This window comes from Gastrolobium bilobum, unplaced genomic scaffold (assembly GCF_033153095.1).
Source record: "Gastrolobium bilobum isolate Gb01-03AN ecotype WA unplaced genomic scaffold, APGP_CSIRO_Gbil_v1 utg15030, whole genome shotgun sequence".
Taxonomy (NCBI): domain Eukaryota; kingdom Viridiplantae; phylum Streptophyta; class Magnoliopsida; order Fabales; family Fabaceae; genus Gastrolobium; species Gastrolobium bilobum.
The window spans coordinates 272898-287068 of NW_026897079.1; the positions used below are offsets into that span (position 1 = coordinate 272898).

A 14171-nucleotide genomic window follows, 5' to 3' on the forward strand; every position below is an offset into this window, starting at 1 on the left:
TGTTTTCTTCTGCTAAATAGCTATGTTGGAAACACAGAAGAGGCTTATTCCTTCCTTCTCTTACTCTATGCGTTTAAATACTGGAGGCAACAAAATCAACACATAACGTGACATCTTGAATTCGAGTTTTTATTGCCACCACAAAAAATATAAATAAATAAATCAGAGCAATCCATCTCAAGTCAATTGGGAATTAAATATGGAACTTAGTTATGGAGAAAAAGTCTTTATAAAATTACAGTAGCCAAAGCGTTTTACTGACCACTAACTCAATTTCCATGGAACTTAGACCGTTCACAGGGTTAGTGGTTACTAAATTCTCAATTTTCATCATTATATATATAGTGAAGTGTGCCTAATGCACTAGATGAATTAAAATATATATATATAATCATGAAAATTGGGAATTTTTAATAACCATTATCCCCAACTTTAGTCTCTGAATGGTCTTTCAACTGTAATGAGATGTTAATACTGTAAAAAGTCTCTGGAGAATGGTCCACACAGGTAATTATATTGTAGTCCACCATATTGTTACTTGGAAATAATTTCGCAAATGTGCATGAATGTGACTTAAAGTTGATTTATTTCTCCTGGTAAAAGTCATTGTTAGTCTTACCACTACATGTCATTGTGTGGGCCGAAAGCATATTGGATATCTTACCACCACATGTTATCAATCCCATACTTGGTTTGGAATGGAAGAAAGATAGAGGAAAGGAAATTAAATTATGCCCTCTTTGTAATCTGAACATATGCCCTTGCGACCATTAATACATTGGAAGCTGCTATATATATTCTCATGGAGACAGAGAATTATGGAATAAGTTAGCAGCTAATCCACAGTTCGAACCTCATGGTCTTTTGTGAATGACCCTATGACAGAAGTTTATAAAATGGAATTATTATTGGAATTATTTTATTTTATCAATAAAATAACCTTATTGATAGTTGTATTCATTTATCGCTTTTGCCAGTCCTAGTCTGCCAAACATTTCAATATTTTTTTTTTTTTTTGTGGTAAATAGCAAGTGGTGTTACTCCTGTTCGGATTTGAGTCTATCCATTCTTCCTAGTTATAACTCTCAAAATCGAATGCATTATTGTAAAGAACCAATTCAACCCAAAAGCTTAAGCTGTTGGGTGAGGCTACATTAATGATTTTATATATCTCAACACGCCCCCTCACACGAGAGCCCACTGAGCTTGAAGGGTAGACAATGCACAGGCCCACCTACCTGTGCCAACAAAGAAATTCCACTCGAAAGAAAGTGGGGGGCAGCGAGGATCGAACCCGGGACACGAGACTCTGATACCATGTAAAGAACCAATTCAACCCAAAAACTTAAACTGTCGGGTGAGACTACATTAATGATTTTATAGATCTGAACAATTACTCTTTGGATAGACCAATCTTGATATCTAATTGAGTCGCCATATTCCAACAACTCTTGGTACCAAAAATTTCAACTTTATGTATATCAAAATGACATTGTTGCATTTTTACTCTAATTGAGAACATAAAGATGCAGATATATGAACTCTGAAAGCATCTTCTTCCATCAGAATTTTTCAAAGCGTTCACAACTTTTCTTTGCATAACCGAATTATTGTGGGAGTTATGGTTATACTAGATAGATCTCCGTGTCGAGATCTATCTGGTTTAATTGTATATTTGTTTGTAATGATTTTTAGCATGAATCCCTTAAAAATTCAGTGCTTTCACTATAAATGGCATAAAACATTGATGTGGAGATTTTGTTATGACTTATGAGATGGGCTACAAAAGTTGATTTGATACACTGGAATCGGGTCAAAACTGCATGCTTCATTTTATGCAAAGTAGTTAGTTAAGACATGGGCTGGATAAGACAAATGAATCAGTCCAAAAAAGGAAAAAACATCATTTTAAAATTTTTGGGCAAAAGAATTGATCGATTAAAGTTGATTGGATAAATTTTTTCAAAGTAATGCAGTCAAACATATCACATATGCCGACGGGACTCTGCCACGTTAGGCAGTCCAATTATCGTAAAACTTCGAAAGAACATAACTTGTGACTCGGGTATCCAAATTAGATGATTTTTTTTTATTTCACATAACTTTACGAGATCTACGCAATGACACATCATTTGACATATTTTATCTCCCACAGGCATTGTTTGAATTTGTAACAATTGTATCACAATCACAAGAGCGTTTAAATCTCGAAGATCTTCAAATTATGTTTGTGGAAGATAAAATATGTCAAATGAGGCGTCATTGCGTAGATCTCAAAAAGTTATGTGAAATAAAAAAGATCATCTGATTTGGATACCCGAATCACAAGTTATGGCCTTCTGAAGTTTTACTCTGACTGAACGGTCTACGTAGCGTTAACGTGGTATGAGTCACGTCAGCATATGTGATATATGTTTGACTGCATTACTTTGAAAAAACTTATCCAAAACTTATCCAATCAACTTTAACAGAGGAATTATTTTGATCAAAGATTTTAAAATGATGCTTGTCCAAAAAACCAACTCTTAAACCTCAAGGCTAAGGCAGGGGCATTTAACGAAAGCAAAAGGGAGAAAGAGATGCCACATCAGCACACCCTCACGAGTAAAGGAACGTACAATTAGGACAATACCCATAACAGAAAACAAGTTCCATAATATTCTTCTTCTGTTTTTCGTCTTCCTTTGTTCGTCTGTTTATGTTGTTTTTCTTCTAATTTTAGATTTATGAACATCTTGTTTTTAGTTCTTGTACTTAGAATTTGAAATCGTAATGGAATTTGAAATCGTAATGACATGAATTAAGCACTTTTTGATTGAGGAAGACTAGTACTCAATATTTTCATATATTTAGTCAACTGATCTATGGTTCTTTTTTGTAATGAAGTTGTTTGTTAATTCTCAGATTTGGATTTCTGGCTAACATTGTTTAGCTTGGGGTGGGGTAGTTGTTTTGTCAAGTTGTTGTAGATTAGTTGTTCTAAAGCATGGATATGGGGAAAATTATCTTCAAAATGTTGTTTTGTCATTTTTTGTGTTTTATCTTCTTACTTGATCTAGTGTATCTTCTTACCTAAGATCAGAAAAATCAAAAACAAGTGTTACTGTTTCATTTTATCTTACAACATTATTTAAATTACAGCCCTTATTGTTTTGAAGTTTTATTGAATTGTTCATTTGCATTATATCATTCCAATTAATTGTTCCACTAACATGACATACGTGCAGTTGTGCTATAGTCGTGATTGCTGTAGTTTTACCTACTTAGCTATAGCAACAACTAGGATATGACCCGTGCCTTCGCACGGGATGGTGATTAGTAAAATATATAAAATAAAATAAATAATAAAATTGATATTTTTTGGAAAGCAAAAATAATAGACATGCATTGTACATTAAGAAGCATGGCAAGCAAAAAGAAAATATAGTAGAACAACCAACATTGTGGATTAATATTCAACAATGTGCATCCATAATTTTTCAAGTTTTATATTTAACCTGTCATTAAGAAACAAATACAAATCATTTCACAGTGATAATAACAAATCTTTAGATTATAATAAACACAGACAAAAAAGATAAAATAATTACAAATAGTAAGAAAATAAAAACTTACATGTTCAAATGAGTAATAGATAATAAGGTCACAATGCTCTCAAATATATCATGAACAACAATTGAGAATTCTCCAAAACTTCAAACAGCACTCTGATGCATAATTAAATCTCCTAAATTAAACTCGGCCTCATGTTGAGTTATAAATAGCCCTGATAGATATTGTGTCTCCATTCTGTGCACATCATTATGAACAACAAAATTTTCTCTGCCAAAACATAACCATTGATTAAGGTAAGCAGGTATGATCTATAGTGAGGAATTTCAATAATATTTAAAAGAGATAAAACCTAAGTGGTACAGATATAAGTAGCTACCTCAAACATGGTCAGATCTCGTGCAGCAGTAATGTATAATAGTTTTACAAATAAGACACATTAACTTATGTCAACCTTTGGAAAATTTCTTGGAATACAATATTTGTTGTTTCCTTTGCAACTGAGCCATGATCGTCAAGTATGAGAAGCTTTAATCCCTTCTTACTTTTCACCCTGGAGAGAGCCACATACAATTGGCCATGAGTAAAAACTGGTCTTGGAAGATAAATTCCTACATGAGATAAAGTTTGACCTTGACTCTTGTTTATTGTCATGGCAAAGGAAATAACCAATGGAAATTGCCTGCGTTCAAACTTTACAGGGAATGTGTTATTTGAAGGACTCAAATTCATCCTTGGAATCAACACCATCTCACCTATGTTATTTCCTGAAACCACTTTTCCCTCAATAACATGTTCACCAAGTTTTGTAGTAATCAATCTTGTCCCATTGCACAAGCCTCTTGATTGATCTATGTTTCTCAGAAGCATCACTGGTACTCCTTTCTTGAGTGTCAATTTATGGTTAGGAAGTCCAGTTCCAGAGAAAGTGTTAAGTATTTCTGGAGGAAATGCTTCTTCCTCAACATTATTATTCCCTTCTGCTTTACAAATACTATCTAAACTAAGGTATACCTTCTCTTCTTCTGAAATTTTTGACATTAAGTACTCATTTAACATGGAGACATCCGCTAATGTTGGTGCTAAGATTGCCCGTTCTTGGAAGAAAGACACATTAAGCATATTTTTCAAAAGATTTGGATAGGCAAATTCTACTAAAGCAGAGATTGGATCATTGCAATCATTGATCAAGATTTCATCTGGGATTTTTATTGTAGAGTATCCATCAAGATTGTCACCAACTTTGCCATCTCCAACATCAAGAAGCCATTCAGAAAACATTTTAATCTCCATGACATCATTATTAGAACCTTGTGAATACAGCCGCATGTTTTTAGTCAATGTCAACATTTGACAATAATGCCATAGATGTGAAGAATTTATTGTTGCATGTACAATTTCTTGCCTTCCACCGTGAGGAATAACGGGCAAGATCTGTCTGAAATCACCTCCTAGAACAACGACTTTCCCACCAAACGGCGATTCAAAACTTTTTTGATTTGAAAAACGAAGAATGTCTCTTAGTGTTCTATCCAAAGCTTCAAAACAGAATTTATGAACCATAGGTGCTTCATCCCAAATGATTAATTTAGCTCTTGACAGTAACTCAGCCTGAGGCGAATTCTGCTTAATGTTGCAGGTGGAATCTTCATTGATGTCAATAGGTATGCACATCCTAGAATGAGCAGTTCTCCCTCCAGGTAATAATAATGACGCAATTCCGCTTGAAGCAACATTAAGAACAATCTCTCCTATTGATCTGAAAGCAGCAGATAATGTTTTCCATATAAAAGTCTTTCCCGTGCCTCCAAAACCATATAGAAAAAAGAATCCACCTTTATTTGCAGATGTTGCTTCCATGATTCTGTGGTACACATTGCGCTGCTCTTCTGTTAGGCTTGCAAGTAAATGTTGATGCTCTTTTGCCAATAAACTTCTATCATAAGATAACTCATCAAGTATCAACTTATTAGTTACATGAAGTACAGATTCACCAGTGGGACATGGCATTGTAGGATAATTACACAGACTTTTCCCATTACTCTGTAAGAAACTTTCAATTTCAGCAAGAGAAACATTTTTAATCTGTTCATCGGTCATTACCAAATCTGCATACCATCATGAGTAAATAAAAAATAATGGAAAATTTTGGAATCAAGATATTCATATACGGAATTTTGATATTTTCAAAGAACAAAGGATGAATAATTTAAACATACCTTGGCGGTTCATGTTCTTTCGTTGCTGATATAAGATATCATCAGATAATAATTTCCAACATTGTTCCCATACATATTTAGGTCTACTCATATTGTTGCAAAACAACAGCAAAGCAAACAGTCTTCTTATATAATGTCCGGATGCCCAAAAGCTTGCTTCTTTAATTGCATCAATGTATTCTTTGTCATCGTCCAAGAAACCTAAGGAATAGCAAGCTTCTTTGAATGTAGGAAAAATGACACCATTAACAGTTCTCAAATCTTCATAATTTTTACAACCTTTTTGAGTATTCAACAACATTCTTAGGTAGTAATCATCTCCATTCTTTGGCGGAACATGAGTTAATCTTCCAATAGAAAATCCTCTTTTTCTAGGATGCCATTCATGGTTGTTTTCTTGGTAGACAAATTTGGTTGGAAATTCTGGATATGTTAAATCTCTGCCTTCTTCATACTTATTGTTAGCCTCCATCCATGCTTCAAACATTGATTTTTTCTCCATAGCATTTGTCATAACCTCAGAAATTGAGCTATCATCTTTAAAGACAACAGATTTTTGATCAGGAAGGTGGAATGGCAGCCTTTGTACTGGAGGATATCTAGAATGAATCTCAAAGCCAAGGATTCTCCAAACCGCTTCACATGAAGAAATATATCTACATTAAGAATAGTTAGAACACAGAGTGAATTATTTAGTAATTAAAACATTGTTGCATACAAAGTTAGATGAAGTGACAATGTAATAGTTTGCTCATACCTACAGTCATAAAACATTTTGATTTCATCTGTAGATGACGTTGTTTGACTGTTTGTAGGAGAATGGTGAAAAGTTGCTGTAACTCGGTCGTTGCCCTTGTGAATGTACTTGAATAGATATTTTATAGCTATACTCTGGCAAGTATATTCTACATTCATATGAGCTTGATACTTCAAAAGCAATTTGGCATTATATGGGACAACATACCGACTATCGAGATGTACTCCTTTTTTGTTTACTGTTATACCATCATCTCTCCTTTTGTAATGAGGAAAACCTTCTTCATCAATTGTAGTTCCAGGTAAGAATTTTTTGGGGAAACGTTTGGTACACTTCCCACCATGCATGCAAGTGGATTTCAGGTTTGCCACACCACATGGACCATGTATCATAAAATTGTTAACAACTTCATGAAGTGCAGGATTATCATTTGGATTTGGAATTTCCGCAGAGATAAGGGAATCAATGTCACTTGCAGTAGATGGTTTATCATGCGGATGTAGAAATAGAAGAATGTGGGCATGAGGCAGTCCTCGTTTTTGAAATTCTACAGTACATACATCTAACACAAATGTAATAAAAGAAAAATCCGTAAGCATCAGAAATTAATTTTAAAAAATTATGTGAAAAGCATGTTGGTTAACAAATAATTAAATTAATGGAATGAAGTAGGCTTACATGCATTAACTCTCCCCAAGGCATGTCCTTTAGTTAAATCGTTCATGAATTGGTCTAGCTTGATCTTGAACACTCTACAAAGAATGTCTGGACGATCTTCTGGTCTAAGTCCTTTGTCTTTTGTGAATCTTATAATTTCTGGCCATTTAGGATTGCATGTAATGGTGATGAAGAGGCTAGGGTATCCAGCCCATCGACATATTGCAAAAGCATCTTTGCAGTTCTCAGCCATGTACCTTGGTCCTCCGGTGAAGCTTGATGGAATTATTATACGTTTCCCTGTCACACAAGCTTCAGTCTCACCTCGATGGAAAGCGTCATTTACATTCTTGTAAAGATCAGCTCTAAGCTTTGATTGGTTATATCTAATGAAATTTAAACGTTCAGACTCAATCATTGTGTATGCATCGACTAAAAATTGTTGGAATAGCTTTTTGGATTGGAAAAGAATTTGTGATTCCCCCAACCTGTTCTGCAGTCTAAAGGAAAAATATTCCCTTATGCTTACAGTAGTCCTAGTCCTCTTATTTGAATGCTCCGAAGATTTGAAATTAACATCTTCTCTATACCCATCTTCACCATACGGAAACAACAATGGATATTGCAGTGCGAGATACAAAGGATGCTTCACATCTATTCGTTTCAATGTTCCAGATTGAGTTTCTAATATTATGTCTCTATCACCAATAGAACTATCAATGTCTCCAACTACCAAAGCAGCAATTTCTGATGCAGTTGGAAGATTATAAGTTCTGCCATCCTTATCCCTCTTTCGAATTAGCCTCATTTTTAGTCCATTAAAATCTCCTTCTTTGTAACGATCTCTTGCACAACGAAATGATTGTGCAATGACGTTGTTGTCATCCACCATTTTTTGCAATGAAGAAACAATTTCTGTATCTAAATTTTCAGCTTTATCACAGTTCCTACAAAAATTAGAATAAAATTTATTCACAGTCTTGATCAAAAGGAAACCAACATGTAGATGTAAGAACATACCCTAGACAATTCATCCTATTATCCATTTCGTTGTCAGTGTCATATATGTATAGTTGAGCAAACTTTGGTGCAGTATTGTCCACTGGAAGAAGACTTCCCACTAAGTGATGTACTTGTCCACCAACTTAAAACATAAGGAGTACTTCCATTGTTAACAGAACGATCAACCTTGCCTCCGAAGGAAGTGAATGAGAAAATCATGTTGTAAGCTCTAATATTACGTAAGAAATGCTTGCTTCTCTCATCAACATTATTATGAAGTTGTACCAAAGTGTCTGGTGCTGTTTTTAGTAGAGGAAGATCGACTTTGCCGTTCATGCAACATAGGCTAAACTCTGGATTTTGAGTTTGTCTATTTTTTCTATTTCTTTCGGCGTACCACAACAATGCTCCACAGTGCACACAAGAGAAAGTGGCATCACCAATATCTGAATAATCTAAAAACAATGAATAAAGTATTTAGTGTTGCACAATTCAAACAAATTTCCAACAATTAAAGATTATTATGTTTCATATAATGTAGTCTTGGAATAATAAATTATTTGAATATAGTGATATTAATAAAGAAATATGACATGTCTATAAGTTATGCAAGAAATAAAGTAGCATGTAAGTGTTTCTAACCATTGCTAATAGGAGGACTGTGGTTGACTTTATCGACTTCAACCGAAGCATTATTAAAGCTTGATTCAAGTGAGCGAATAGTTCCCAATAGCTTGGAACGATTAACCGTACTCATGGAAGGGCTACAATAAATAAATAAAATAATGTTAGCAAAATTGTCTTAAAAAAATACAAAATTCATAGGTACAAAAGATAGAATACATTGTATCTGATGTAGGAGTAGATGAATTGGTTATACTATTTTCGATAATTCTATCATCAAACGCATTGGTTGGCGCCTCGCAATTATCACCTTGTACGAAAACCAAAACAATTAGTGCACGTTTAATGCAATATTAATAATGTAAATACTTGATATTGGATTAAAAAAATGAAGCATACCTAGTTGGGTACGACAACTACTGTTCATAGAAGCATTTTTATGCAAGACATTTTGTGTCAACTTCGCAGATCGCTTTTCTAAGATTAAAGTCCTCCTTAACAGTCTTGCATCTTTTTTTTGACTTGAGGAATGAGCTTGCATAATTTCATGAAAGTTCTCAAAAATAATCATACTTGTTTCGAAAATCACAGTACAACCAAATCTCAAAAAAGTCAATTTGATAAAAGAAATAATACCATTTGTTATGTTGGTAAGTCCTGAAGACATTGTAGATGGTGTAAGTTCACTGCTTTTTGATATAGGCACCATGTTCATAGAAGCATTTCCATGAAAGACATTTTGTGTCAACTTCGCAGATTGCTTTTCTAAGATTAAAGTCCTCGTTAACAGTCTTGCATCTTTTTTTTGACTTGAGGAATGAGCTTTCATAATTTCATAAAAGTACTCAAAAGAATCAAACTTGTTTCGAAAATCACAATACAACCAATCTCAAAAAAGTCAATTTGATAAAAGAAATAATACCATTTGTTATGTCGGTAAGTGTTGCAGACATTCTAGATGGTGTAACTTCACTACTGTTTGATATAGGCACCATGTTCATAGAAGCATTTCCATGAAAGACATTTTGTGTTAACTTCACAGATCGCTTTTCTAAGATTAAAGTCCTCCTTAACAGTCTTGCATCTTTTTTTTGACTTGAGGAATTAGCTTGAATAATTACATGAAAGTACTCAACAATAATAAAATTTGTTTGAAAAATCACAATACAAACAAATCTCAAAAAAGTCAATTTGATAAAGTAATAATACCATTTCTTATGTCAGTAAGTGCAGCAGACATTATAGATGGTGTAAGTTCACTGCTGTATGATGTAGGCAACATGTTTTCATCATGCGCAAAATGCATAAGCTTTGGTGTTTTATTCAAATTAGGTCCTTGCATATTCTCTCTTGAATGAGTTTTCCTGGAAATAAGTAAAAATAAAAAGATACTCACGCAATTATTTAAACAAATTGAAATATATTATAATAATTTTAATATATTTAGAATAATATACAAATTGGAAATCCATAATAATGTTTTTTTACCTGAGAGATGCTTTATTAAGCATTTGACTTGATGTTTGGGAAAGTAAACTGTCAGACGACAAATTGACACTGAATTCATCTGCAAACAACAAGATAAATTTATTACAGTGGGTTATATTACAGCGTGATACTACTACTATGATAATAATGAGATAGAGCAGGCATAACCAATGGAACAATCTATTGAATTCAATGTTGGAAATGGAGTTGATGTGTCAATGGATGGGTTTACATATTGTTGTTGTTTTCCTTTCCCTGCAATGAAGTTCTTAACCGATTAGATTGACCAAAACAAAACTACAGTAAAAGTGAGTTTAGACACATTGTCTGATGGCAAAAAAAAAAATGACCAATAAAAAGATAGAGAAGAATGTAATATTTAAATGAGCATAAACCATTTGGTAGCAACATATAGCTAAAATTAAACAATTTAATACAGAACCAGCTCCTTATATTGCAGTTTCATGGTAATATCTTATAAGCAGAAAATAACAAAATAAATTATGCAAAGTGATAAAAGTAAAAAACCATTGCATGGAAATAATGTAGTAAAAAACGAAATAGGATTATCTACCATAATAACAACAACAATTCACGACACATTACATGACGAACAAACATTCATTCATACAAAAAAAGTGACTTTAGACAGACATTGTCACATACACAATTAAAAAAAAGGAAAAAATAGACACAGACTTCTGAAATATTAAATCAGCCAAAAAAGACACAGGTGCTATGCAAGAACACTATGGTTCAATTAAGTTGAACTAAAGATCGATCTGATTTTTTTCACTGAAGTCAACATAGGAACATTTCATTACTTTAGTGAACTCAATATCTAGTTTTTTGTATAATGGTTAAGGATTGTAGCTTATAGACAAACACGATTTTTTAGTAGTGTTATTATTATGTTGTTATCTGATCTTTCAATATAATTAGAGATTTTGGGAAATTGTTAATTTAGTAGGAGGAAATCATTCTTTGAAATGTTACTATAGATGGTGATAGATTCTTTGCCTTATGACCTTCTAACACCAACAGCTAATCTTATCTGATTCCTTATTGCAGAATGTTATTGATAAGTTTTGCAAATTCATTATTCACATTTATGGTGCGCCCTAGGCAGTCTTATGAGCTAATCTCTTAGTAATTGCAATGAGCATAATACAAAACGGTTCCGGTAATTATGGTGTTGGGGACTTCAGATTTCAAAACTTAATTTCAATGTAATGGTTTTTCCATACTTTAATCGACCTTTGTTGAGGATAGACTTGTGACACTGGAGCAAGTATCTTTTCAACCAATATATGCAATAGTAATTCAGTTGCTAGGTAAGTTAAAATAAAATTAGATCATACATTTCATATACGTGTATTGAGTCTGATATTATAAACACAGTAATGAAACATGAGATGAGGATTGCAAAAATGAAATCATATATGTAATATATATATTCAAGAACCAATCATTGTTAAAGATTTAATGAACTGAACAAAACCATAAATAAAAAAGGAGAAATAACGAACCTTCTACTTTCTTCTTAACTGATTGATCCATGGAGGCAAACAATCATCCAACGGGATGGTGGTAGGAATGTAGTAGATGAATATCGTTTATGTCAGAAAATGAAAAGTCACTTCCCCTTTTGTTGTATATATTAATTAGTAATAATTTGACCTTTATTTGAAATACCTCTGTTTTGGCAAATTTACTGTCTTTTCAGTTCATTGTTATATAACTTTGGCGCTAAAACCTTCTTTGTAGGTCTGGTGCGGCAGATTAAGTGACTTTTCAGTTCTTTGTTATGTAACTTAGTCAATAATAAAGTGTCTGTTCCATAAGTGGGAAATGAAGGGGCATTAGAGGATGAGTGAAGGCACGACAGAGTCCCAAGAATTTGTCTGTAACATAATTTTTAGAATTAGTAGCATTAAATAAGTTGTGTAGGTTGTTGCGGGTTTTTTTATTAAAAATTTTTGGATTTAAAGAAATATAAAAAAAAACATGAGTAAAAAGAAAAAAGAAATATCGAGTTCGGAATTCTGGTTATACCAAAAATTTTTCGTCTCTTGCTACCGTGTCATATGGCATAATTTTATTGAGTTTACTATTGAACCTAAGTGGATAACACAAAAAAAAATTGGAAGACATACACCTCATATTAATTATGTTTTAATTAATTATATAAATAAAGTCAAATTATTTATTACACGGGATATCTAAAAACCATAAATTACTACTTTCTTAAGATGATATAAAAATATTAATAGCTGAAGGTTGGATTGTGAAGCTGCCATACTGTGCTTTTTATTTTCCTTCCCATTTTCATGTATGAAATTCACATTAACATGCATCTTCTATAAGTCACGTTAACATATATCGATATCTTTTTAATAAGTTGTGTAGGTTGTTGCAGGTTTTTTTTTTTTAATTTAGCTGTTTAAAACTATATTAAATGATTATTAGTGTTCTGTTAGTATGGTAAGAATTTCCCCTACCATTCCGAAACAATGACAACATGAAGCTACTACCTACATAATCATTGTTTAATACTGAAGACCTAATTCGTGGAAATGTATGAATATGTAACTTTGTTTCATTATCATAAGACATGTCATTTTGCTTGCAATTACATGTCACCTTGCATGTAATTGCAGTAACACGTGCCCAGTAGTTTTATTCTGCATGTAATTGATCATTGGTAATATATATGAAACAAAGAAGTATGATTGATAGAAGAAATAATTATTAATAATTATTTGACAACAACAACAAATTGCTAACGAAACTATAACCTTCAAATATTTGACAACAACAAATTTCCTATTGGATCTATTTGATAGAACATGCATTATGAAATTTTGAATCCCAAAACACAAGTTCAAAATAAGCTAGCTTTGTCTTAATTTGATCGCCAAAATTTATATTGATTCATGTCTGTAGATTAGTAAAATGAAGAAATTGGAAAGGTGTCAAGGCTCACTCTCAAAAAGTCAACAAATGGAAGTAAAATCCAAGAGACAGTGAAAAAGAAAATAAATAAAACTGTATAGTAACTAAAAATTTAATTAACAATGTGAAATGTAGTTAGTTAGGTAGGCTATTATACCAAAATCCAGTAGAAGACTAAATCCTGTAAGCATGGTTAGTTCCATCTCATTTTCAATGCTGCGGTTGATATATGGTTAGTTCTTGTAGAGAAAGTGAAGTGTAGGTTTTCATCTTTTACTTTCTTAATGTCATCATAGATGAAGACCAAAAAATGGTTAAAGGGGTTTAATTAATAACTTGTACAAATCATGTTGTCAACTATTTTGTGTAAAAAACTTTTTAGCCCCATTTTTATTTGGTGCTCAATGGCCTTTGTTGATTATGCAAATGCAGTATTAAAGCTGGAATATATTTGCCTACAATAATCAGATCAGACAATGACTACCTGGAAATCATAAACAATTATAGGACTTAAAATTTTCTGTTTAATGTTACAATGCATGAGATGCTTGTGGCAGAAATTGAATAGTTGTAGAAAAGTGTAATGCAAAAGTTCAATACCAATCCCTTATGGTTTTTTCGTTATTTCTTTTCATGCATTGAAATAGTTTGAATGACTTCAAGAACATTTCCAAGGTCTTTGTTTGTACTACTATCGTCAGAAATAAGTTGTCAAAGAAAACTTAGGTTGCGAGAAATATTTATCCCAATTGTATAACTACCATATATTAATAACTAATAACGACAATAGCATGGCTTCCACTTAGACTCAATCAGCAAATCCACGACTTTGAGAAAAAAACAGAGAAGAAAACCAAAAGTTTGAATGAGCCTCATAAATATTGTTTTAAACGTTTATTGGAATGATAAATAGCAGT

The 14171-nt window shown here is 32.7% G+C and overlaps 1 pseudogene; it reads right to left on the bottom strand.

The window, feature by feature from the left end:
• Positions 1 to 3996: 3996 nt before the first annotated feature.
• Positions 3997 to 11859, bottom strand: LOC133303930 (uncharacterized; annotated as a pseudogene).
• Between the last annotated feature and the right edge of the window lie 2312 nt (positions 11860 to 14171).